Below are 27,834 nucleotides of genomic sequence, written 5' to 3' on the forward strand. Positions count from 1 at the left end.
ATCTCAGCTCACTACAACCTCTGCCTCCTGGGTTCAAGTGATTCTCCCGCCTCAACCTCCTGAGTAGCTAGGGTTATAGGCATGTGCCACCAAGCCTGGCTAATTTTTGTATTTTCAGAAGAGATAGAGTTTCGCCCTGTTGGCCAGGCTGGTCTTGAACTCCTGACCTCAGGTGATCCGCCCACCTTGGCCTCTCAAAGTACTGGGATTACAGACATGAGCCACCACAGTTGGTCTCTTTCTTTTTTGAGACAGGGCCTGGCTCTGTCGCCCAGGCTGGAGTGCAGTGGAACAATCTCGGCTCACTGCAAGCTCTGCCTCCCGGGTTCATGCCATTCTCCTGCCTCAGTCTCCTGAGCAGCTAGGACTACAGGCGCCCACCACCATGCCTGGCTAATTTTTTTGTGTTTTTTAGTAGAGACGGGGTTTCACCATGTTAGCAAGTGTGGTCTCGATCTCCTGACCTCATGATCCACCCGCTTCAGCCTCCCAAAGTGCTGGGATTACAGGTGTGAGCCACCATGCCCCCCCAAGAATAAATATTTCAAGGCAAAAGTTACAATAGAGTTATGTGCAAAAGCTATGAAAATGTGAAGATGGGAGCACTAGAGACATTCCAGGGAAGGCAACATTTGAGATGGCCCTGTAGGAATGAGTAGCAATTTACTAGCTAGACAAAGAGATAAAGGCAATTCCAGGTAGGGGAATGGCTATGCAAAGACACAAACATATGCGGTGGTAGGACGTGATTTGGGAATGAGTGTGGTTGCCTAGGATATTCCAGGTGGTCAAGAGATGACAATGGAAGGGAGGGAAGCCAGGGTTTGAACAGCAGCAACAGTTACAGAGGTGAGCATTTCTGGTACTTTCTAGACACCTGATACTGAAACTATGTTACTTATATATGTTATCTCATTTAATCCCCGTTATTATTATTTTTATACGTAAATAATGTAATTTAAGTTTTTCATTTTGCATGTCAGATGTGAAAATCTGTAAGAGTAAGTAACTTTGATTGTACAACACATAAAGATCCTTGAAATTAGTTGTAATTAAAAATATTTTGCTCTTTTAAAAATGGGAATTAAACTTTGATTTTTTGTTCTAATTAAAAATGACAATTTTCCTTTTTAAGAATAAAGATATTAGACACTAGTGAACTCATATAATTGCTTTGCAGTTTCCATGGTTGAATATTTTGAAAGTGAAATAATTTTTCCAGTTTTAGAATATGGTATGAAATAGAAGTATTTTATAAGAAATTGGATTATTTAGAATATATAGAATAAATTATATTGTGTCTAATAGTAATCCTCATTCCTGTTGATAATCTCAGTTTATAGGTTAAGTGACTTGGCCAAAGTCATGGAATTGCAAGTGATAAAACTTATATTCAAAATATGGGGCAATGATTGTTTGCTTGGCTTATTCTCTCCCTCATCCTTGTTTTAAGATCAAGGATATTGTAGTTTTGCTCATTTGATACCTGTCTGTGACTAACATGCTAAAGAGTTTAGACTTGATCCTCAAGTTAATAAAACCAATGAAAGCTGGACAATAATATGAATATGATTAGATCATTGTGGCCAAAGGATTGGAGAAGGGGAGCTTGATTGGAAGGGCTTGTTAAGAGTCTAGAGGAGATGATATCAGCTTCAACAAGTCAGGGATAGTGAGGATAGGGAGGATTGAATGTAACTGATTAATATCTTAGAGGCGCAATAGACAAAACTTGGAGACTGTGCACATGTTGCAGGGTTAAGGGTGAGGCCAAGGCAGGGGCTTGGGCAGCTGAATAGATTGTGACACCAGTGGTGAAAATAGAGAAAACAGGTGAAGAAGCCGGCTGGGTGTTAATGAATGATTTTGGTTTTAGATACCTTAAGATATGATCCCTTCAGAACAATAGCTTGGAGATCATCATCATCAAAATATCCACTTGCCCAAATCTGTAGTCCCCAGGCCCCTGGAACAAGGCCTGCTGCCCTGCGTGTCTTGGCAGTTGTTCAAGCACGACTGGAATCTGGCTCAGCATTAGGCCAAGTGAGCACAGAGCCTTGCGCTGCTGCATATTTAAAACTACTTGTCAGGAAAAGGAGCTACAGAGAAGAAGGGCTGTGATGGGGGAAGGCAAACATTCACACCGTTCAATAATTCAGCGCAGAGCTGGTCTTGGCTGCTGAGTTACCATCACAAGGAGCATTTTTAAAGTCAAACCCAATTTCCGTGCGAAGTCATGCCTGAGCAAGCTGGATCGTTGCCAAAAGACAAGAGAAGACTCCAGACCTTTCTATAAACAGGCTCTGAGAGATACGGGGTACTGCATGATAAAGCTGTCAGTCTGGTCGCAGCAGCCTGGCATGTGACTCATTTGCATATGTCACTTCCTTTAGTGTAATCCAGTCCATGGGCCTCTAACTTCCAATCCTGTGAGCAAATAAAGCTGTCCAGCACAACCTGCGACGATCAGATTCAGGCTGTATTTAGGAGGCGAGGGGTCTGGCCTCATATCCTTCATCTTTATGCTGCTCCGCTCCAGCTCACAGCCCCTCCAGTCGGATGGAGCTCTTCAAAGGGAGGGGCATTTCAGAGGAGGGTCCCAGGGATAGCCCCTTTGTGGGGCTGGGCCACCAGGTTGGGGAGAGTGGAGCTGCTAGAACTCTGGAGGGACTGGCTGAGCCAGCTTTCCCAGTGCACCCCTCTGGGAGGGCAGGCTCTGGGTGTAGGCTGCCCATTTCCTTGCTCTCCTCTGGCACTGCTTCTATGCCTCCTTGGTTAGCCTGGGAGCCCATCCTACCCAGACTTGGGGTCAATAAGCAGAGGACTTGTAAGGAGTCCTTGATGGGATGTACAGCCCTGCCCAACCCTGCACAAGGTAGGGTATTGATGTTTGTTTTGTGGTGAGCTGCCTGCTTATGGCTGGGTTTGGGCCTCCATCCATTTTTATTTTCTTTGAGTTGCACTCTGGGCAAAGCTTCTCCCAGCAGGCGGAATCTGGCCTGGGGGCTCCAGCTTCTCTCACCTGCCTGGCCTCCCAAGAGCTAGAGAGCTCCACATCTCAACTCATCTATAACCCAGTAGCAGAGCCATCAGCTAGCAGAAACTAGGAATAATAAAAATGTGCCGTATTTTTACAAGCTGGATGCCAGGCTTGGTGGTCAGGACACCGACTGCTTTCAGCTCCCACATGCCCCTCCTGCTAGCTGCTTTGTGCAGAGTACTGGCTACATGGCTGCAGGTGAGAGCCCTGCCTGTGAACAGGCCACCAGGATGCTGGGACATACTAGTTGGTAAGTTCAGCTTTACAGACCCTTCTGCCATCCTCCCTCTGCCTTGCCATTATGTAATTCAAAATAAAAATGATACTGACTCTTAAAACACAAAACTGATACAGATGCTAAGATTAAAATGATTTCACTTGAGATATTTAGATTGTAAAATTTCAGTTCAGTTCTCACTGAAGCCAAACATTTTTCAGTTTTGTGGGAGATGCCTGCTGGGCTGGGTCTCTAAATCCATATTTCAGCTACCTATTGAGTCATCCAGCTCTGCACCCAAGGGCCCCAGACCCCAAGACTGCTTTCTTACCCCTGCCAGCCCCTGTGGCTGGGCCTCTCTGATGCTGCCTGCCTCTCAGGGCCTGCCCATCCCTCCTCGATTCTATCGTCCTGCTTAAGGAAACTCCTCAGACCCTAGCTAACAGGGCGTTATGTCTGGCTTCTTCTTTCCTTTTCATGCTGGTTCCCTGAGTTTGAAGGAAACGTCTGCAATCACTTGAGGGCTCCATCCCAGAAGTGACACAGTTTTGCCTGCGCTGTTTTGTGTTTAGATTCCAAATCTTTCCTGATAATGTCTGAATCTCAATTTTAATCTTGTCAATAACTGGATCCATAGTCATCCATCACACTTGGGAAGTCAGGACAGTGGAGAAAGAAAGTTTAGGAACTCTGGCTTCCTTTGTGCCCTTTGGTGGCTTTAAAATGAGTCCATGCATTATTTGATACTCCTCCCTTCAAGAGATGAAGCTGAATTCTCCTCTACAGTATGGGCTAGACTTAAGAAGTTGCTTCTTTTAAACAGAATGTGGCTTCTTTCTTGCTCTTTCTCTTGGATCAATCATTCTGGGGGAAGCCGGATACCATACTATGAGGACACTTGAATAGCCCTAGGGAGAGGCCCTTATGGTGAGGAACTAAGGCCTCCTGCCAGCAACCAGCAACGGACAGTCATACGAGAAAGCCACCTGGGAGTGGGAACTCCTGTCCCAGTCCAGCCTTCAGATGACTACAGCCCAGCCATTTTTTTTTTTTTTTTTTTTTTTTTTGAGACGCAGCCTTGCTCTGTTGCCCAGGCTGGATGGAGTGCAGTGGCATGATCTTGTCTCACTGCAACCTCCGCCTCCCAGGCTCAGGCAATTCTGTTTCAGCCTCCAGAGTAGCTGGAATTACAGGCATGTGTCACCATGCTTGGCTAATTTCTGTATTTTTAGTAGAGATGGGGTTTCACCATGTTGGCCAGGCTGGTCTTGAACTCCTGACTTCAAGTGATCCACCCTCCTTGGCCTCCCAAAGTGCTGAGATTACAAGCATGAGCCACTGTGCCTGGCCCCCAGTTAACATTTTGAGCACAGTCTAGTGAGAGATCCTGCACCAGAGCCTGCCAGCAAAGCCACTTCCCAAATCCCAACTTTGTGAGATAATAAAATGTTAACTGTTTTAAGCTGCCAAATTATAAGGTAATTTGTTACACAGCAATAGATAACTAATACATGCTCAAAAGATAGGACTGGAGAGAGGGATGGGAGGGGTCTCACCAAATACTTTTCTGTACAAGGCGCTTTCATGTGATTTAATCCCCCTTTCCCCTGAGAACATCACATCCTAATGGCTTATTTACTTCTCTGTCTCCCAGATAATCCATGGGCTCCTGAGAGCAGGGATTGTGACTTACTCATCTCTGATGTAGCCAAGTTCTGACAAACCTAAATGTGCAGGTAATGTAAAATTCTTTATTTTTCTATAACTCTCTGAATATCTATTTTGAGTATCTGCTCTGAGTGGCAGAAACAGCCAATTCTGGGGCACTTTACCTTTCAGATCCGACTTCGCTCACTCTTTCCATACCCTTTTGAGCCATGGGAAGCACCTGGCTGCCTCTGTGCCCTGCAGGGTGGGAAAATTCTTCCAGGGGTTCTCAGATCTGCTGGGACTCTATAAGATCTGCCACTTCAGGCCTCTCCTCTGGACAGGAGGCTAAAATCCCACCCCCATGGCAACCTTAGGACTCACCGCAATGGCTAATTTTTTGTTTCACCTTTACTCTTAGTTACTTGCCTCTGACTTCCAAATCTATTGTTTAGGACCAGGGACATTCAGGGCCGTGTGTGTGTGTGTGTGTGTGTGTGTGTGTGTATGTTTGTGTGTATGATTTTTAAACTTTTTAACAAATTATAAAAAAATTTTAATATACAGGCCAGGCATGGTGGCTCACACCTCTAATCCCAGCACTTTGGGAGGCCAAGGTGGGCAGATCACTTGAGCTCAGGAGTTCGAGACCAGACTGGCCAACATGGTGAAATCCCATCTCTACTAAAAATACAAAAATTAGCTGGGTGTGGTGGTGGGTGCCTGTAATCGCAGCTACTTAGGAGGCTGAGGTGGGAGGATTGCTTGAGCCTGGGAGGAAGAGGTTGCAGTGAGCCGAGATCACGCCACTGCACTCTTGCCTGGGTAAGAGAGCCAGACCGTGTCTCAAAAAAATTTTTTTTTAATATACAGAAAGATCAGAAAATAATATGACACTTTTGTATCTACTACCAAAAGTAAACAGACATTAAAATTTTGTCATATTTGCTTTAGATCCTTCTTTTCTTAAAAATAAAATAAAACACTACAGATAGAGCCAAATACCTCCATTCTCCTCTGCTCCCTGGAAGTATCGACTATGCTGAAACTGGCGTTCATCTGTCTCTTGTGGATTTTTGTTCTGTTATTATTTGTTTATGCATTTAAAAAGAATATGTTCTATTGTATACATCTAAAAAGTTTTCTTATTGTATGTGTCACTTTTTTCCTACTCCATGTTTATTTTCCTCATTTTAAGGTAATAATTTACTTATAGCGAATTTTACTCTTTTTAGTGTAGTATAGACTTGTATATGTTTTGACAAATATGTCCAAACATGTAATTACCACCACAAGTAAGATATAGAACAGATTTGTTACCCCAAAAAGTTGCTACTAGGACCTTGATATTTGACATACATATACTAGGCTCTAGAAAATGGAAAGCCTGGCCTTGAATCTCAAGAGTGTTTTGTCTGCCATTCTGCGGTGTTAACTTCCTGCTTGAAGCAATCAATGCCTGAGAGCTGAGGGGGAGATGGTGACAGGTTTGAAATTCACAAGCAGGAATCTCAGTTAATATGCAGCCACGCTTGCTCGCCCCCAGTCGAAGTCCTAGTGCCTAGCCAAAGCTAGATCCACGAGAAATATTGGTCATCTAGTGAGTAAATAAATGAATACATGAAGCAACTTATGTAGGAAGGTAGATAAGGGATTGTTCTCTTCTCCATCCTTTCTGAGTACTGGGAGTTACCAAGGAGGCTTCAGGGTTGGGCTTTAGCCCTGTTCCTTTAGTCTCCAATGCTGGGGGAGATGCGGATTGATTTCAGACCCAGGAGCAAGGCGTCCTGCATTCCTATCTCCAATATTGCTCAATACAGTCTCGTAGGCTCTTCCTGGGTTGTGTGAGTGTCTCCTTATGGGATATCTGAGCTCTTGCTTGCCATCATTCACTCAGTGAACCAGCATCTCAATGCTTTTTCTCCCCATGAGAAGAATGAATTCACTTGGATTGTTAAGTATAAAAGTGTTAGGGAAAGACTCTTAAACTGCTAACCATAAGGCTTAACCTCTCCGGTAACGGAGATCAGTGCTCCTTTCTACTTTCTTTGCAGCCCAAGGATCTTCAGCAACTGTGGCTCCCAAGATGGTACATATTTTCCAAAGGAAAAATGGGTTATGATTGATTAGTTATGTCTGTACAAAAGATGGACAGAGAGAGCAAGAGAGTAAATATAGCTATGCTGTATTCACCAACCCTGACCCATGACTTTGATGATGCCATATTACTTTTCTAGGATGTTGGTAAAATAAGCCCTTCTATGGCAAAAATCCTCTTCGCCCTTCTAGGATGCCCAGTTTCTTTTTCTTTTCCTTTTTTTTTTTCTTTTTTTTGGAGACAGGGTCTCACTTTGTCACTTGTGCTCGAATACAGTGGTGGACCATAGTTCACCGCAGCCTCAGTTTCCTGTGCTCAAGCAATCCTCCCAGCTTAGCCTCCCAAGTAGCTAGGACTACAGGTGCACACCACTGCACACGGCTAACTTTTTTTTTTGATATGGAGTCTTGCTCTGTTGCCCAGGCTAGAGTGCAGTAGCACCATCTTAGCTCACTGCAACCTCCACCTCCAGGGTTCAAGTGATTCTCGTGCCTCAGCCTCCTGAGTAGCTGGAATTACAGGCATGCGCCACCACACTCAACTAATTTTTGCATTTTTAGTAGAGACGGGTTTTCACCATGTTGGCCAGGCTGGTCTTGAACTCCTAACCTCAAGTGATCCATCTGCCTCAGCCTCCCAAAGTGTTGGGATTACAGGCATGAGCCACTGCACCTGGCCAATAACTTTTAAATTTTTTTGTAGAGAGAGGATCATGCTGTGTTGCTCAGGCTGGTCTCAAACTCCTGGGCTCAAGTGATCCTCCTGCCTTGTCCTCCCAAAGTGTTGGGATTATAGGCGTGAGTCACCATGCCCACCTGCCCAGTATCTTTTGGTGTCCAACAGCTAACTGACCTAGACAGACTCTGTCTGGAGGCAGCAATGATGGAGGCGTTTTTCTTGTGGCTAGGCTGAGAAGATAACAGCAATGGAGTTGGCTTAGCACTCCTGCAGACCCTTTGTGCCAGAGGCAAACCAATACAGACGTCTGAACTGGCCTTCATTTCTTATTGAAGGTCTTGGCAGCAAGTCCCAGGGTATTTTCATTATTTAGCATCCTGATTGAGGTGTGTGTTTGTGTGAGAGAATGAAGCACACAGGTCCTGCATCTCATTGCTTTCTCTGCTGAAAGAAAACAGGCAGCCTACCCTTGGGAATTCTAAGTCGCAATGGAAAGAAGAGCAGTCCCAACTCTTATCCACTTTCCTGTTGCATGTGCTGGCCCTATTGGGGTGGGCTGTCCATTGGGGGTTTGTTGACTTTTTGCTTCTGCTAACTGTTCACAAGAAAAAATCCAAGCAGAATCTCTGTGTTTTAAAAAGTACTTAGCTAAAGTATGCAGCAGATCTCTTTCTTCTGCCCCACGGGGGACTGGCAGGTCTCTACCAGTGCCCAGTGGAAGCAAAGCCTCTGCACAAAGAGGTGATGCCTTCACCCCGCAGGGCTCCTGGGGACCCCCTGGGGGAGGGGCAAATTCGGGGAACAGCAGCTGCTGAGGGCCAAGCTCCAATGATCTTCAGTTCTTGCTCACTGCAGATCAAAGAAGTCTTGCTGTGTCCAGATCATATAAATATTGAATAAGGCTGTTTGGAATCCTTAAAGGAGTTTGGAGAAGAGGAGGAGGAGTTCAGTGCAGAAGATGGTATCAGAAAATGCTGACCCTCAGCTAAGAGCTAATACAAAAGTCAGCAACAAAGGAATGAGAATGGATCCTATCAGGCACGGCTTCTATTTTTGGCTTGCAATTTGCACACGCGTTGCTTTTAAGGTATAAGTTGTGCAAGAATTTGACTGTCTGGGTCAGAACAATGAGAAGGAGAAAAGCATTTATCTCTTGGTTTGGTTTTCTAAACTTTCCTCCTTTATTTGGAAGTCCAGTATATTAACTTGAGGCTCCTGGCCTCACGCTGTCTTTCTACACTTGCTGCAGGAGAGTTCTCTACCCACTCCTGGGGCAGGTGGTCTCAGGGGTCTTTCATGAGTAGGCTATTCTCCAAACGACCCCTGTTGATTTAGGAGTCATGTTTGCTGGGAAGCCTTCCGTGACACCCCAAAAGTGGATCAGACCCCTCTGTCTGCAGCCCCACAGGCGCCAGTGCTCACTTTCACCAGAGCACATGTAACACTGGCTTGTGTGCGTGTCCATCTCTTCCACTGCACTACAGCAGCTTGGGCAGGCTCAGTGCCTTAGTCACCAGTACATCCCCAGCCCCTAGCGCAGTGCCCAATACATAGCAGGTGCTCAAAAAACATGTGCTGAATGAATACACGAGAAGAAGTGTATGAGGGAAGTTCCCAGGGCGGCCCTCCAGCCAGAAGCTTCCTGAGTTCTTGTTGTGGCTTCTCTAGGTAATCGCTGGTACCACCCAGGAGATCAGAATACTGATCCCCCAACTTGTCTGCCCTCAAGTGTAGCACATCCAGTAGGCTACTTTATGAGACATGAAACTCTTTTCCTATGGTGTGGTGAGTCTGGGTGCAAACCTTTTTGGAGCAAGTGGTGGGCACGTAGTCAGGCGTGAATTCTACCCCGTGGTTTAGGGTTAAAGCCTGATTTCATGAGTCTCTTCACAGGATTTTCAAATTCTCTCACCATTTCTGGCTGCTCTAAGCCCAGATTCTTGAAGTTTAATGTCTTTCTTTACATCTTACCTTTTTGTTTGTTTATTTATTTTTGAGACAGGGTCTCATTCTGTCACCCAGGCTGGAGTGCGGTGGTGTGATCATGTCTCACTGCAGCCTCGACCTCCCGGGCTCAGGCAATCCTCCTGCTTCAGACTCCCATGTAGCTGGGACCACAAGCACACACCACCATGCCAGGCTAATTTTTTATTTTTGTAGAGATGGGGTCTCACCATGTTGTCCAAGCTGGTCTTGAACTCTTGGTCTCAAGTGATCTGCCCTCCTTGGCCTTCCAAATTGTTGGAAGTTACAAGTGTGAGCCACCACACCCAGCCGTATTTTACCTTAATTATTTTCCTTGTCAGAGGCTGGGACATCTCTCACTCTTTCTCTTCTTTGTGGGTTTTTGGAAGATGAGGGCATTTTGGAGTCAAGGTCCCTTGGTTTCCAGTTGAAATTCCTCTTCTTGCAGCCCCTTGGAAGATTCTGTAGGCCTGGTCTTGAGTCCCCTGTATTCATACTTTGTGTCCTTCCCCGTGCTCTGTTCTCCATCCTCTCGTCCTCTCTGGAAGCTCTGTCCACTGAATGCATGTGCCCAGGCCTTGTGTCCCATTGAGGCTTACCCCCAAACCCATCCTCCACAGCCCCTGCCCTGCAGAAGATTCTCATTCAGCCACATCCTCACCTGGGCTGTCATCAGCTCCACCTCCCACCAAGGGTCTCCCACTGACCTCCTCCCTCAACTTCCCAACTTCCACCGCTTCAAAATTGTTTGCCCAGCCTGGGTCTCCCCTCCATGCACTGTGATTTGGGGAAAGGACTTGTGGTTTCAAATATCACTCACCTCTGTCCTCACTTACTCTTTCTAATGAGAAGGTGCCACAGGCCTTGAGAAGGTGAGCAGGGATTTACCAGGAGGACAAAGGGAAAACCTCATTCCAGGAAGGGGAAATAGCCAATGCAAAGGCCCAAGGAAGAAAAAGAAGTGAAAAAAAAAACGGCCAGCAACCTGGTGTGACATGGGGTGGAGTGGGGGCCTGGGGGACAGGGCTGAAATCCTTGCCTTGAAAATAATTTTACAGGGAATCATCAAAATATATTTGGGTTAGACTCTTATTCATTAGCTCTGTGTTTATATTGTATTCCTCAGTTCACAGACAAAGGGCTAGTCTTGAAATTGATAAAAACATTGATGAGAAAAATTAATAAGAAACTGATTGCTGAAAGTAGCCAAAGACCCACAGAATGAATAAAAGATATGATTAGAAGTTCACAGAGGCTGAGTGTGGTCGCTCACCCCTGTAATCCCAGCACTTTGGGAGGATCGCTTGAGCCCAGGAGTTCGAGACCAGCCTGGGCAACCGAGCAAGACACCGTGTCTACAAAAATATATTTTTTGAGATGGAGTCTCCCTCTGTCACCCAGGCTGGAGTGCAGCGCCGTGATCTTGGCTCACTGCAACCTCCGCTTCCCAGGTTCAAGCGATTCTCCTGCCTCAGCCTCCTGAGTAACTACTGGGATTAAAGGTGTGCGCCACAAGGCTCGACTAATTTTTATATTTTTAGTAGAGACGGGGTTTCACCATGTTGGCCAGGCTGTTCTCAAACTCCTGACCTCAAGTGATTCACCAATTTTGGTCTCCCAAAGTGCTGGGATTACAGGCATGAGCCACCGTCGTGCCTGGCCACTACAAAAAAAAAAAATAATAATAATAATTATATATATATATATATATATATATCTCACCTGGGCATGTTCGCACAGACCTGTAATCTCGGGTACTCAGGAGACCAAGATGGGAGGATTGCTTGAGCCGGGGAGTTCGAGGCTGCAGTGAACTGAGATCACGCCACTGCACTACAGCCTGGATGACAGAGCAAGACCCTGCCTCAAATAAATAATAAATAAATAAATAAATAAAAATTTTAAAAATAACTTGGAAGGGTGCAAAAGAACCTAATAGTGGTCGCCCAAGTGCAGGTCGGAGAAGTGTGGGAACCAGGCAGACAGGGAGCAGGGGCAAGGCAACTGTTCACTGTGAACCTTTTAATACACATTTCCTCAGATTTGAATCATGCAACTACGTACCCTATTCAAACATCACATAAAAAATGAATTGCTTATTCCCACAGTCTTTTTTTCAGAATAGCTCTTCTGCAGCTCAACTGCCCGGGGAGCCCAGCATCCAGCTTTATGACTCACAAACCATCTCCAGTGATCTCAAGTGTTAAAAAATAATTCCCCCAAACAAATTCCTGGACACCTTTAGCGAGCAGCTGCCAGGGGTCACCCGTCTGTGAGCCATTACAACTCCTTCCAGGTTGAAGTTGACCCGCTGGTGTCTCTGGGGGCTCTGAGTTACGTGTCTGTGTTTCTCTACCTGCTTCTCTCCCACACAATTCATCAGTTTCAGGTGGTGTCTCCATGCCCTTTATTTTGGTATCTTTCTTCCCTGAGCATCTCTGCCCTAAGATGACCCGGCTGAGTTCTGTGAGAGGTTCTCACCCTCTTTGGGCTTTGGGATCTCTTTTCCAGACCCTGTACATGGTGCATATCCAGTGTGCTTGCCCAACTTGAACACCTTATAAAAACCTTTGAAATCACTCTGTGAAAATCTTGCAAACAAGGAGCAGCCGGACTGGAGAAAGAGCCAGCCAGTTGCTTGCTACTTTCTCAGAAGTACGGTGGAAAGCACCATGTCCCAGAGTTCCAGGAGGTGAATGGCAGTGTTAGCCTTCGCAGCCCTGGGATATGACTGCCTGAGACAATGGCCCTCTCCTCTGCCACTGGTGTTCATGTGATTGCCCTCCTTAGGACGCACAGTCAGTAATTTCCCAGGAGAGCTGTGGGTCTGGACTTTCCTCCTTTTGGCCTAATTGCCCTGTGTCTGTCACATCTGTCACTCAGGTCTAAGCTAACTTACTACCCACACTTCCTTAGGCAGATACTGAATAAAAGATTAATAAGCTGAAGTCCAACCAGCCTGACTCATTTCCCTGCTCTTCTTTTTGGAAGCTGACCTTTTAGAAGCATTCTGTTCATTTGTGTATCGCTTGTTTCAGTCCCAGAATGAAAGAGTTCTGTATCTTTGGTTACACATTTGAATTCCCAACCAGTTATAAACTCTTAGAGTGTGCAGGGACCACCTGTTTGCCATCTTTGTTCACCCACAGGTTCTAAAACACAGCCGACCCTCTGTAAATACTTGAGTAAATGAATGAATGAGAAGTTGAGTGGATCTCTAACACTATGTATTTAGATCACCTCTGTCCAGCGGAAATGTCTGTGATGATAGAGACGTTCTATAGCTGTGCTGTCCAATGCTGGGGCCACTGGCCGCGGGCAGCTACTGAGCTCTTCAAATGTGGCTGGTATGGCTGGAGAACCACATTTTAAATTTTAATTAATTTTATTGAAATGGTCATGCGTGGCTAGTGGCTGTCATATAGAACGGTATAGATATAGGTCATTAGCTTTATAACTTGATCATTCACATTGATCTACTATAGAACCTTCTTAATTAACTTTTCTTATTTCACAAGGCCCAAAAACTTTCAGCAACAGTTTTAGAAGCAGTGAAAAAGCATATAAGCACTTTCTATGATCACCACAGGCAGACAGAAGCCAAAAGGAGAAAGAGTAAATAGAAGTTCATTCTGCCTGCTTTTTTTCTGAGAAAGTCTTGGGTCCCTGGGAGTATAAAGAGTCAGCCTCTTGGTTTCTGACTCACCCAAGAGCCACCCCCTAGATTGCTTCAAGTCACCACCAGCAGGCTAGGCACAGAGTCAGGGATGCGTCTGAGGAAGAGTGCCACTTGCTGAGTCATCGGCACCATTTCTCAGAACAGGTGTTCTTTAGCCAACCTCCTGGGAGGGCGCCCCACCCGTGGTGCCTTCACCTGCAGGGTGACTGCAGCCCATGGACAGGCATGAGGTTCATTCCTGCTCAGGAATGTTGGAGGTGGCATGGAGCTACCAGAAATGTATGCCCAGAGACTCTAGAGGAATGAGATCCAGAAACTGGCTTTGTGCTACAGCACAGAGGCTCTGCTAGAGGCTGAGTTCCCTGCAGCAACTTTAATGCCACACAAGGACATTTTCTTCAGTACTTGGTCCACCTGGCTACACCCAATGTCTCTACTGGCAGAAGGCAGAGTACTTTGTCATGCAGGGTGCATGGGGCTCAACAGTCACAGTAGGAGGTGGCTGGAGAGGAGGCATTTATGGATGTCTGTGTGTGTGTGTGTGTGTGTGTGTGTGTGTGTGTGTGTGATACTGGGGGGATCCCCTAGATGCTACTGTCCTCGAAGGGCTAGAACAGGACAACCTCTCCACACCCAAGGTGAGCAGTGCTTATGCCTGTCTGCCAAAGGAAGGCAGTTCCCCATTGCTTTCTGGGCTAGAGAATGTTCACAGAGCAAGTTATGAACACTCCCATGATGCCAGGTCACTAAGCCGGAGTTCCCAGGGCTGCCTGCATCCTCTGCTCTCACCCCCGAGGGATACAAGCAAAAGGTACCTACCACCTAGCATGTCCCAGTCCTGAGCTATGCCGTCCCCTCTGGGCAGCCCAACCTGCTTACCAGGTCTCATTTGGAAGACAAAAAGATTGCAGCACCGGGTCCCTGACACAGCAGAACTCCCAGGGTGCCTGAGGCCTAGGGTAGTGTCTGGGTGCAGTCTTGTTTCGACATAACCTACACACCCTACAGGCCCAGTAGGCAGGGCAGGTGCAGCTCAAACTGCACATGACACACAGGAGAAGCTCTGATTCGCAGTTGCACAAACAATGCCTCATTCAGGGGCTCAGGGAAGCGCAGAGGTAGCTGTGACTCCGCATTGATGTGCCTCGCCCTTCTCTCACTCTGACTCTTCTGCCAACCACATCTTCAAAATCTTCTGGGCAGCGGCAAGTGTAGGTTTAGAGAATAACTGGTGTCCAGGTATCCAATTGCTGCAGGAGTAAGATGCTGACATAATGGCAGGCTAGTATCAGCTTGTCATCCGGGCCTTTGCTTCTTGAAATCCCATCCAGCTGTGTCTAAAAGTCCTGTGGTTTCTATCGCCCTACTTTTTCAGAGCAACTTATCCCTGCAGACAGTGTGGCTATTTCTGGGTCAGGTGTGACTGAAAAGGCTGGTGTGAGCAGACCAGCCCGGCCATTCCAGAAGGCTCCTTTCGGGTTTCCTGGAGAAGGATTGTCTCAGTTTATAGCTGTGGCTTTGTCCATTTCTTGGGATGCTGAAGGTTAATACCTCCAGAAATTGTTCCCTAAATAAAGAACACTTAATTGAGGGCAAAGCTATCTGTGCAGCATAGTCAGAGAATTTTAGATTTGGATAGCTAAAGAGAACGTAGAGATCACAGCTTCATCTGAAGGGTAAGGAGAACAATACCAAAGAGGTTAGGTAATTTGGCCAATGCCACTCGGCTTATAGGCAGAGCTACCAGAACCTTGAGGAGGCAGTTGATCAAGACAATGCTTAAGTTCATGAGCTGAGACTGGCTTTGAATGGACACAGGAGACTTACTCTGGACTCCTCACTTAGAAGAAGGGGTATGGAGTCAAAATTATTTCGGTGAATGTTTTCCTTTTTCCCCCAGTATCGGACCCTAAATTTTTTCATCTATTAAGTAGGATAATAACTTGTCCTCCTCATCAAACGTTTTGCTTTTTCTTTTTTCCTAGATTGCACATACTGGATTTATGTAATTTGTGATTCACTTGATTGACTGAATCTGATTGCAGGGGAAGACTCAGATCCACCTTCCCATCTCCAGGGAAGATGGTGCTGGGGTCAAAAGATGCCAAGACGTCTTGGGAGGATGACCTCCAAGGTTGAACAAGGGGCAAAGCTTAATCTGCCCTTTCTCCCTGATAACCTACCTGTCAGCTCTCAGGGAATTTGGACTGGTATGTACTGAGATGAGAACGAGAGGGTGATACCCTCTTATGCTTTATGTAAACTTTGGTCAGATGAACCCCTCTGGCCTGGGGAGAGATGTGCAGAGCCTCATTGCCATGGACTGGGATATGCCACGAGATGAGTGAAGCCTCTGCATTTTCTGTAAGCCAGATACTGTCTCTCTTCTCTATCTTGCCCTGGAAATGCAGGGGCCTCTCAAAATAGGGTCTGGTAAAAGGATCAGCTAATGTTTTCCACAAAGTTTTTTTTTTTTTTTTTGAGACCGAGTCTTGCCAGGCTGGAGTGCAGTGGCACGACCTTGGCTCACTGCAACCTCCACCTCCTGGGTTTAAGCTATTCTCCTGCCTCAGCCTCCAAGTAGCTGGGACTAAAGGTGCGTGCCACCACGCCCAGCTAATTTTTGTATTTTTAGTAGAGATGGGGTTTCACCATGTTGGTCAGCATGGTCTCAATCTCTTGACCTCGTGATCCACCTGCCTCAGCCTCCCAAAGTGCTGGGATTATAGGCATGAGCCACCATGCCCGGCCCATAAGGTTCTTTAAAGAAAATGTTTTAAAGAAAGTTCTTTAGAGAAAGTTTTTAATTGTTCTGCTGGAGGTCATTCCAGTTCCGTTTCTGAAATAGTTGCTGGTTAAGAATCTGGTGGCCACCCATCTCCATGGCATGCCAGCTCTGTGGTGGAAACACTGCTATTCTGGACACATCAGGGTTATAAACTGGTTCTGGGGCTGACGATTGATGTACCCCACTGAACTAGGAGTGTATTTGATACTATTTGGTAAAATTCTCTCAACAAGATTTTACATTCCAGGCCGAGTGTGGTGGTTCATGCCTGTAATCCCAGCACTTCGGGAGGCTGAGGTAGGCGGATCACTTGAGGCCAGGAGTTCAAGAACAGCCTGACAACATGGTGAAACCTCATCTCTACTAAAAAATACAAAACTTGGCCGGGCATGCTGGAGCATGCCTGTAGCCCCAGCTACTCGAGAGGCTGAGGCACAGGAATTGCTTGAACCTGGGAGGCAGAGGTTGAAGTGAGCCGAGATCGTGCCACTGTACTCCAGCCTGGGTGACAGAGCGAGACTCTGTTTCAAAAACCAAACAAACAAAAAGAGATTTTACATTCCTTTAGCCCAAATAATGCAGTTTATATTTTCTTTGATTTCCCTTCTAGTACATAGCCTGAACACATTGTAGACAGTAAAATTTAATTTGAGTTTTTAAAGGCTTAAATTAGGCAGAAACATACCTGTGAGTAAAATAGCCCATGTGTTGAAAATAGAGTACAGATTTATAGTAAAAATATAGTGTTACTTATTCAAGTTGACAGTGAGAAACAATGATTTTTTTTTTTTTAACAAAAAGTTATCTTGGTAAAGAACTGATTCAAAAGTCCGAAAGTTTTCAATAACATTCCTCAAAAAATGTGACAGTAAATGCTGCAGACAGCAATTATTGAGCTTGGAAGGTGTAAACTTTGCATTTATATACGTGAGGAAGACAAATAACACCTCTGAAAACTTAAAACTAGTACGAATAAAAGTGTTGATAGGCCAGGCGCAGTGGCTCGTGCCTATAGTCCCAGTACTTCGGGAGACTGAGGCGGGTGGATCACTTGAGCCTTGGAGTTCGAGACCAGCCTGGGCAACATGGTGAAACCCCATCTCTACAAAAAATACAAAACTTAGCTGGGTGTGGTAGTGCATGCCTATAGTCCCAGTTACTCAGGAGGCTGAGGTGGGAGGATCACTTGAGCCCAGGAGGTGGAGGCTGCAGTGAGCTGTGACCACACTACTGGACCCCAGCCCTGGGACAAGCAAGACTCTGTGTCAAAAAAAAAAAAAAATTGTTGAGAAATGCCACAGATATTGAAGTCATCCCTAAGATAAGATGATTTATTATTCTAGCATGTGTTGAAAGGATAAACTGGGCAAACATGTCAGGTATTTGAACAGATCAGGGGAAAGTGGGTCTTGAAAATGCCCTCCCAGAGCTGGAGAGCCAGGGCCAGGATGTCACCGAGAGCCACCACGTGTCATCCTTTCAAGGGGCTTTCCCATACCTGAGGCCTGATGCTTGCTGAAGGAAGCTGAGTCCCCAGAGGCATTTGCAGCCTGTGTACACCTGGAAATTAGAGGTAGTATCTGGCTCCTGTTCTTTTAGCTGAGTCAAAGGCAGAGTTGGTGCCTGATCATTTACTTTAATTTCTAACAACATGGGGGCTTATGCAGTCCCTGCCACAATGACATGATCTCCAGCTGATAGGGGAGAGGGCAAGAGGCAGGGACTCAGGCTCTGGAAAGTAGCACTTTACTGGGAGACAATGCGCAAGAGGAGCTGTCATTTTTATGTCCAAATTGCTCAGGTCTGGAAGGTTCTGTCAGGGCAGGAGGCCGAGGAAGGTTGAAAGCAGGAATTGTTTTGCTCTCTTGGGCATGGTAGCAGATTGAATACCAACAATAGCATGCACACTTAAATCATTCCATTGGGCTGGAGATGTTTTAGCCCAAGGTCACTTATTTCCAGTTTGAAGTAAAATGATCTAAGTTGTTGCCTTAACATTTTCGGATGCATTTTTGAGTTGAGTTTTGACCATGCTGTCAGGCAGGAGCTTTGAGAAATGCTGTTAGCTTTGGAAACTGCTCCTTCTGCAAGGACCTGTGTGGCCTGGAGAGGTTAACCCATTTCCCAAGGCTCCTCTTTGGGCCGGGAGACCTCGGTGCCCCTCTGACCTGCTTTTGTCCTGGTTCCTAGTTCAAGCCCACAGAAGTCTTTCACCTTGCTTTTCTGAAGGACTTTCAAAAGTCTGGAAAAAAACAATAAGCAAAACCCAAACACACACGTGGGGTCAGATTTCTGCATTTGGATGCTGCTTTGACTACAATAATGTCTATTCCTTAGAAATGTGCCACTGCCTTTTATTTTCAATGGTCATGGCCAACTTTAACACGAGGAGATTTGGTGTCTGAAATACTAAATGTTTTCAGTCTGTGATGATCTCAGCCCAAGAGTGATGGGAGCAAGCCCAGAAGAAGGGGTGCTCATGGGCGTGACCCCTGGTTCACTCCCCACCCCTTGGGAATAAACTTCCATCCTTGTTTCTTTGTTGGGGACTCCACAAGCAAATGGAAGGTGATAAACCTTGAGCCTCCTATAAAACTCTTCTTCCCGCTCCTGGGTGAGACAGGCCTGGAGGGCGAAACTGCTTCATTGCTGAGTTATGCAGCACACACTTGCTGTGCATCCTGAGCTGAGCTGAGCTATGTAAGATCAAGAGCAGAGGGGGCTTTGTTCTTGGCTGTTGGGAGCTCCATACAGAGATATGGAACCCCAGAGGCCTCAGATGCAGATTGAAGAGGATTTAACCAAGGCCTGTGACTTTCTGGGGACATCTCTTGCCAGGCTCAGATATCTGGTGGGCACTAGGTATGTATTCACTCCAAGAGTGGTACCGAGAATGTCCCCTTTAGGCCCAAAGATGAACTTTGAACTTTGAAATGAACTTCCAAAATATATGTTTAATGTGTAACAACCAGCTCTTGGAGTGGGGGAGAAGCCCTGATTTGTATTGTTTGCCAATTTCTGTGGTATAAATACTCTCACCATGGCTGACTCGAAGCTAGCAACATCATGTCAACTGACTTGCAAAATTTCTGAAAATTAATAATGGGCTTTTGCAAGCAAAGTCCAACTGCAGCTTACCACTGGCTCTAGCCCAGCACGGTATTACTGAAACTGACCTGAAGACACAGAGCTTTGGAGCCAACAGACCCGGAGAGGACTCCAGGTGCATTCTAATTCTCCTCTCTGTGTTTCACCAAACTCGTGAATAAAACCCACCTGCGTGTGGGAGACATTTTAATGGAAGGACAGACTCCCTTCACTGAAGATAAATTATTATTTCTTGGTACAGTGGAAGGCAAAGAGGGAAGTGGGAATTCCACCACACATGTCTTTGTGAAGCACTTTCTCTGTATCAGAGTTTGTGTGAGGAGCTGGGAGAGATTCAGGAGGAATATGACCTGCCCTCGTGGAGCTCTGAGTCTGAGTGGAGAGACAGACAGGACAACCAGTAACTGCAGAACAGAGCAACGTGGAAAATGTCCTATAGTATTTGATCTAACAAAGAACTGAGGGAGGGTAAAGGAGAAATGATCAATTCAGATTTATGGAATTGGAAAAAGGCATCGTGTGTTTGGTGAATGGGTGTAAGTCTTCCAGCAGAAGGTCAGATGTGTAGCAGGAGTTCCCTAAACATTGATTCCCATCTAGGGTGCTTTCCACTCTAAAAATTCTGTGTCCTAGTACCAGTGTGCAGAGGAAACTGAGTAGATGCTAGATGAGCTGTGCCTACAATTATCTGCAAAATGAAAGCTAAAAAGCCGAAGGCCTATTTGTAGCTGAATTACCAAACGCTGAGAGGATCTGCCTGGCAGGATCTGGGTTGGCTGTCCTTGCTGCCCAGAAACAGTGCACAGTTTTCTGCTATCCATCTGACTGGAGCTGGGGACCGTGGCATCCCTATCACAGGTACTAGGGGGCTGGGGGAAGTGTTGAGATGGGGGGAACATAGTGGGGGTGGTTATCTCTCCAGGAAGGATCCAGAACACAGTGGCATTTTCAGTACCAGCTTCTGCAGTCTTTGTAGATGTGCTTCCTGCATTCCAGTGCCCTCCTGAAGGGAGGACTGAGGAACCGGCTCCAGCAGGAGGATGCAGACATCACACTGATTGGCAAGGCCCGCTCTCCTATTTATGGGGGAGAGAGTGTGCTGTGGAGCCTGATGGCTGAGAACTTGTTCTTAGGGTGTGCGAGGGGGTGGGGGAAGGAGAGAGGAAAGGGAAACATCTGATTATTTGAGCCCAAGCCCAGCACCACCAAGTGAAGCCCGCCCCGCGAAAGGCAGCATGAGCCTTCCTTATCTTGAGATTTAGGGGAGCTCTTGCAGCTTGCACCCTGGGAATTCTCCTCAACCCTCCCACACAGCAAGGAAGATGCCTGGCAATGTGTGTTTGCCTGCCTGACTGTCTGCTGCCTGGGAGAGGCGCCCACTCCAGCAACTCTGCCAGAATCTGGAGCCCTGGATGGGTGTGGGAGTGGGGCAGGGAGGGGGTGCTGGGGAGGGTCTTTGCTGTTCTCACTGGCCAGGGTGGGGGACATCTGTTTGGGGATGAGAGACAAAGTGAGAAGGTGCTTGAGCTATTAGCTGGTTCATCCAGCTCACTCACTCTGAGGGGGCCAGGAAGCGATGATTTGTAAGTTCTGGTGTGTGTGTGTGTGTGTGTGTGTGTGTGAGAGAGAGAGAGAGAGAGAGAGGCTGGGGGGAGGGAGAGGAGAGAGAGGGAGAGAGAGAAGTCATGAGAAAGCAACTTGGGGTAAATAGGCAATACTTGTCCTTAGCAACCATTACCCTAATCTAAAGTAATTTAAATTATTTTACAAATGTATTTATTTGTCAAATAAATTTACAAGTATAATTACGTATAAATTGGATTGTTGGTTTTGTTGATGGTTTGTTTAAGGGATCATTGAAGAATGAAAACACTCGCTGGAACAATCCGGCCCTCCCTCCCCATTTTACTCAGAAAACAACAAGAAAAAAAATCTTTAGAGAAAAATGTTCTGTCTTCCCATTTTTTCCCACTCGTCCATTACCTCTCACCACTGCAATTACTGTCTCTGCTTCCCTTTGATCCCCATGCCAGTTCACTCTGTTTAGTCATTCATTCACTCACTCATTCATTCAATCAATCAGTCAACCAGTTGGTCAGTCAACAGACATATCTCAGGCACACGTGCCAGGCGTTAGTATCTATGGGTGGAGGCTGTTAAATAAGCTGATTTTCATTTTCATTTAGTCTCAGAGTTTCCGAACAGTTCATTTCACTCCCAAAAGGAGTGCACTTGCACTCTTCTCTGGGGGAAAATGTCTGATTATCTGAGCCAGCAAAGGCAGCTGGGATGCCCTGGAGGTTTCCTGCATCCTGCCGGGCTTGGCCAAGATGACACCAGGGGCTCTCGCCGATGCTGAGATTCCATGGTTTTGTTGTTATAATTTTTAGCGTAATTGAATAGACACGAAGGAAGGACTGTTGTCCCTAAATTAGATTTTCCCCCTTAACTCCCAAGTGATCGATTCCAGTAAAGTCAAGGCCAGACAGGCTCCCCGACTCACGCTGAGCTCTGCCTTCTCTCCAGTGTTTGATTACCTGAGAGCTGTCTAGATTGAGCTGAAGGAATTCAGAAAAGGGCTGTGTGAATTCTCCAGCATGGAGGCCGACTTTGTGGAGAGGAGGCAGGGCCTATGTTGATGCTGCTCGCTCTATTTTCAGGGCTTGGCACCATTCATCCTCAAAAAGGCTACGGGTCCTCACTCGGAATTAAAGGTAACGATTAAAAATTATGGGCAGGACAGGCCAGGTGCGGTGGCTCACGCCTCTTGGGAGGCCGAGGTGGGCAGATCACGAGGTCAGGAGTTCGAGACTAGCCTGGCTAATATAGTGAAACCCCGTCTCTATTAAAAATACAAAAATTAGCCGGGCGTGGTGGTGTGGTCCTGTAGTCTCAGCTACTTGGGAGGCTGAGGCAGAAGAATCACTTGAACCCAGGAGGCAGAGGTTGCAATGAGCCGAGATCATGCCACTGTACTCCAGCCTGGAGGACAGAGTGAGACTCCATCTCAAAAAAAAAAAAAAAATATGGACTGGACAAAAAGGCAGAAATCAAGCACAAGGCTAGTTTCTCGTCGGAGATCCGGCAGCCTCTCTAAGTCACACCAGGCAGAAGGAAGCAGAGTTTCACTTCAGGCCACATCAGTTCACTCTAACAAGCAGGTTTTGGCATCCCCACGAGGTGTGTCTGCACTCTGGGAACCTGCGAGAGTAAGCTCCATGCTGGCTACCCTGATAACATGAACCCTCTGCCTGCTGCCCCGGCTGCACTGGGTGCTGGGGAAAGCCTGCATTTTGGGTGTGCCTAGGGCCAGGGCTCAGACCGTTATCTCTCTGCAGCCTTGCATGCCTTCCCTTGCCTGGTTACCATTCTCATCAGAAAAAGCAGGATTCTTCCTTTAAGTCCTGGTGATTTACATGGAAAATAATAAGTTCTGGCTTAATCATCCCTCCAAAGATGAAGAAATTCTCTGCTGAGCCCACCCTTCTCTTGACTTCTATTCAAAAATCAAGTATTAATATAAATCGAAGCCCTCCCCTTCCTCCCATGCCACAGGCTGTTCTGCAAAGCTGCCCTTCATAGGGAGAACTGGCAACGAAGTGTCTGTCAGAAGGACTGTTTTTACAATTGGGACCTGCCTGTAGTGGTGATGAGGTAATTTCTTCTTAAGCTTCTGGTATCCAAGGAGAGAAAAAAAACAGCAAAACAAGCTCTGTTAATAAAGGTGAGAGAGTCTTTGGGTGTTTGCTGTTATTAAAGAGACCTTAAGGAAGGCTACTTCTGAGCTAAAAGCAAACTTTTGTCAAAGGTTCATTTTAGAAGGTTCAAAAGACACCAGAGAGAGAGAGAGAACAAGAGGCAGGAAGAAGCAGGCACACAGAGAGGGGATGAGAGGAAGAGAGGGAGCAGGCAGGAGAGCCACGCTGTGCTGGGAGTCACACATGCGGGCTTGGGCAGTTTGATCACTGGAAAAATGTTTTCTGTTAAGGGTTGGTGCAATGGAAGAGAGAAATCTCTCGATTTTTTTTTAGGATGTGCTTTTGCTGCTGCTGCTCTGTTCGCCTAGAATGCTGTTTTCTGCCCATCTTTAACCCATCTTTTCTAAATGGCTCAGTTCAAATGGCCCCTCCTCCGTGAAGCCTTCTTTGATATCCCCAGTGAGATACATAATTGTTTCACCTTCTGTAGGTCAATAGTAGTTTTTTTCTTTAAAATTTTTTATTTATTTTTATTTTATTTTATTAATTTAGTTAATTTTGACACAGAATTTTGCTCTTGTCCTCCAGGCTGGAGTGCAATGGTGCGATCTTGGCTCACTGCAACCTCTGCCTCCCAGGTTCAAGCAATTGTCCCTGCTTCAGCCTCTTCAGTAGCTGGGATTACAGGTGTCTGCCACCACACCCAACTAATTTTTGTATTTTTTTTTTAGTAGGGACAAGGTTTCACTATGTTGGCCAGGCTGGTCTCAAACTCCTGACCTTGGGTTATCCACCCACCTCGGCCTCCCAAAGTTCTGGGATTACAGGCATGAGCCACCGCACCCGGCCTATTTTTACTTTTTGAGACAGAGTCTCTCTGTCACCCAGGCTGGAGTGCAGTGGCATGATCTTGGCTCACTGCAACCTCCGCCTCCCAGGCTCAAGTGATTCTCACGCCTCAGCCTCCTGAGTAGCTGGGACTATAGGCATGTGCCACCATACCTGGCTAATTTTTGTATTTTTAGTAGAGACAGGGTTTCACCATGTTGGCCAGGCTGGTCTTGAACTCCTGACCTCAAGTGATCCACCCGCCTTGGCCTCCAAAAGTGCTGAGATTACAGGCATGAGCCACCATGCCCGGCCCAAAATTTTTATTTTTAATTGTGGTAAAATACACATAAGATAAAATTTACCATCTTTAATGTTTCTATGTGTACAGTTCAGCAGTGTTAAGTGTATCCACACTGTTGTGCAACCACCCTCCAGAACTTTCTCATCTTGCAAAACTGAAACTTTATCCATTAAAAAACAGCTCTCTATTTCCCAATCCCCTCAGTCCCTGCAACTACCATGTTATTTTCTGTCTCTTAACTACTCTAGGTACCCGGTAAGTGAAGTCATACAATAGTAGTCTTCTTGTGACTGGTTTATTGCACTTCGTATGATGTCCTCAAGGTTTACCCGTGTTGTAGCATGTGTCAAAATTTCTTTCCTTTTCAAGGAATAGTAATTTAATTTAATTTTTAAATGGCATTTATAACATGCTGTCTTATTTTTAAGCTATGTGTGCATATTATATCTCCCCTGTGGAATTTGAAATTCTGAGTTTCTCTCCCTTTGGAGTCCCATTGTACCTACAGCCCAGTGCTTGGCAGAGAGTTTGTGCTAAAGAACATTAGTTGAGAGATCAAAAGACCAATGCTACCCTATTGTCTTGAGTGGGCACTCCTAGACCTCTCTCTCCTTCCATACCGTACCCCTAAAATGCTCAACAGCAATGTTTTGTTTGTTTGTTTGTTTTCTTACAGACAGGGTCTTACTCTGTCCCCCGGGCTGTAATGTAGTGGCGTGATCATAGCTCATGGCAACCTTGAACTGTTGGGCTCAAGCAATCCTCCCACCTCAGCCTCCCGAAGTGCTGGGACTACAGGTGTGTACCACCACACCCAGCTAATTTTTAAAATTTTTTTGAGAGATGGGGTCTTGCTATGTTGCCTAGACTGGTCTCAAACTCCTGGCCTCAAGCAATCTTCCTGCCTCGGCCTCCCTAAGTCCTGAGATTACAGGCATGAGCCACCATGCCTGGCCTCTAGGGCAATTCAACCTAGTCCATGTTGTCAAGGGGAGATGAGCAGAAAGGGATTGGTATCAGCAATTTTAGGCTTGTCTTAGCCTTGAACCAGGCCCTCATCTTCTCCTGGCTTGAGCCTCTGCTTCCTTTTGGGAAACACTTTTGAAACACCTTTCCTGAAACAGAAAAGCTAATCCAATCTTAAAAGAACAGAAGGCCAGGACAGAAAGAGTGAGGAGTGCAGGAGACAAGTCATGCAAGAATGGAAGCTAGTATTTAGATTTTTTATCCTGTTAACTTTCTGGATGTGTGTGTCATCCTTGTTAATAGGCATCGTCTGATAAAGGTGGGGTTGGTAATGGGGTGGGGGTCAGGGGACTGTGGATGTCTTGCTATTAATCATACTAAGCATCTTTTCTCACCTTCTTTCTCCAAGTCGTCCCTATGGAAGATTTGCCTATTATGCAACTCAGGAACAATAAAGGAAGCCTGGCTAAAATTTGGCTTAGGATCTTGGAGAACTAACTGTAACTTTATGCTTGCTCTGTAATAGCTATTTTTGGAGTTACTTTAGTTAGCTTGGCTCCTAACCCTGCCCTTTCGCTTTGTTCTCCCACAGCCATTTGTGAGAGAGGATCATGGAATGAATACAGGCATTGAGTCAAGCAGTCTGTGTTCCACTGGCGGTGTGACCTGGGGCAGGCCATTTCACCTCACTGAGCCTTAGTTTCTTCACCTGTAAAATGTGAAAAATATCACCTTCCTTACCAGGCTTTTCTGAGGATTTAATGACATCATGTTCAGTGCCCAGTATGGGTGGATAATACCCAGGAGTTTCTTCCTCTTCTCCTCCTAAGTTGACTTGAACCCCCCGCTGAAGATCAGGGCTGAACTGGCTCAATTTGGGTCCAGGACTCCTGACTTTGTCTCTTCCCTAATTGCCTGCCACACCCATGGACACCCTTAGGTAGTTTATCCTTTTGGGACAACTGGATTCATTAGAGAAGGGTATTCTGGAGTGGAATAAGGCCCTTTTCAGTCCCCATGGAGGCTTTTTGGAAGATGAAGTTCTCAAATCCACAAGAGAATTCACAGAAGAGCACACCACCCACAGTTAGATTTCCCTCTCAAGTGCTTTGTCTCCACGTGGGGCAGATGGCTCTTTGTCTGCATACGTTATTGGAGCTTTTGGAGTCCAGCCTTCAGAAGAGCTCTAATTTTTGGATTCATATCAGTTTATTAGAGAAGACTAGTTCTAAGGATTAGCAAATGGGTAGGTGCTCAGCCAGCCCAGAACAAGCAGAGCCATGACAGAAGTTTCTGGAATGATCTCAGAGTCGGTGTCTTCATGGACCCAGGGGGCCTAAATCCAATAGCGTGGATTTGTCACTTTCCCTTATTCCCTTATCAAACTCTTCCCTTTTGGACATCAGAGGAGGAAAGTGCTTCCTGCAAGGGGGCAATTTGCAAAGCTTCATGGAAGTGGCATTTGAGTGTGGCCTTAAAAGATGTGTAGGATTGGGAACCATAGATATTTAGAGGAAGGCATTCCTGGCAGAATGAACAGCAGCAAAACACAGAGGTGGAAATTAGTAGCAGCAATAATGGAAAATAATTTGGGGAATAAGATACACAAATGGAATAATAAAAATAGCATTAATTAAACACTGTGGGAGTCATTCTGTAAGATGGCCCCTGGTGATCTCTGCCTCCTGTTCTTCATGCCTTATGTAACCCCTCTCCTTGAGTGTGGTCTGGAATTACTGACTCACTTTCAATGCACAGAATGTATCAGAAGTAATGGGGTATTCCTTCTGAGAATAGATTATAAGAAAAGAGTGTGGCTTCCTTCCTGGCATTTTCGCTTGCTCTCCCTTGAACTGTGTGCTCCAAACAAAGCCAGCTGCCATGTTGTGAGGAAGCCCTTTGTGGAGGACCACATGGTGAGGACGGAGGCCTGCCAACATCCATGTGGCGAGCTTAGATGCACCCCTTCCCAGTTCCAGCCAAGCCTTCAAATGGGACCACTTGACCAACTGCTTGACTACAATCTCATGAGAGACTTTGAACCAGAAACTAAGCTGTGTCCAGATACCCATACAAATAATGTGAGATAACTGCTTGTTGCTTAAATCACTAAGTTTGGGGGTAACTTGTTTGCAGCAATAGATAACTAACATAAACACTTACTATAATGTGCCAGACACTGTCATAGGTCCTTCATAGATCTGTTATTTAATCAACAATATTAGGTGGGTATTATTATCCTTTTTTTTTTTTTCAATTGAGAAAACTAAGGTTTAGGCATCTGCCTAATTCCTGTTACTATCTAGTAGGTGAAGGATCTGCAATGAACGTAGGTCGTCTTATTCCTGGGTATATGCCCTTAACATGGACTCACTACATTCTACAAGCAGTGCCCATGGTTACAGTTTGGTCCACTCCTGCTGCCCCCTGTGTTGCCCTGCCCCACCTTCCCTGAAGTCTCCAGCCACCCAGCCCTCATATCTCAGCAGAGCCTGGAAGGAGCCCTGGGGATTCCTCTTAAGTGTTTTGAGCACAGTCTCACTCTCCATGGCTCAGCTGCCTCAGCCAGGCTGTGCCACCTACATCCAGCTCCATCCCTCCGTGGACAGCTGTGGCCTGGTCCCTAGGAACCCAGCCTCTTGTCCTTGCCTCCTTGCCATCCCTTACCCCTGGCACTTTCTGGGGTCTTAGAAGCCCGGGATAGTGGTGTAACCCTCGGGTAGGGTAACGGTACCCTTTCTCTGACCCTGGGCTGGAGGTTACTTCCTTGGAGGCCATATCATCTCTGTTAGGACCCCCAAAATACAAATTTTCCATG

General features: G+C 46.1%; 1 long non-coding RNA gene across 1 annotated transcript; it reads left to right on the top strand.

The window, feature by feature from the left end:
* Positions 1–3,138: 3,138 nt before the first annotated feature.
* On the top strand, positions 3,139–27,619 carry LOC129485852 (uncharacterized). The gene is made up of 3 exons (XR_008658793.2): positions 3,139–3,290; positions 4,912–4,993; positions 25,609–27,619. It is a non-coding gene; the product is annotated as an uncharacterized lncRNA (long non-coding RNA).
* Positions 27,620–27,834: the final 215 nt, after the last annotated feature.

Source organism: Symphalangus syndactylus, chromosome 7 (genome assembly GCF_028878055.3).
Source record: "Symphalangus syndactylus isolate Jambi chromosome 7, NHGRI_mSymSyn1-v2.1_pri, whole genome shotgun sequence".
Taxonomy (NCBI): Eukaryota; Metazoa; Chordata; class Mammalia; order Primates; family Hylobatidae; genus Symphalangus; species Symphalangus syndactylus.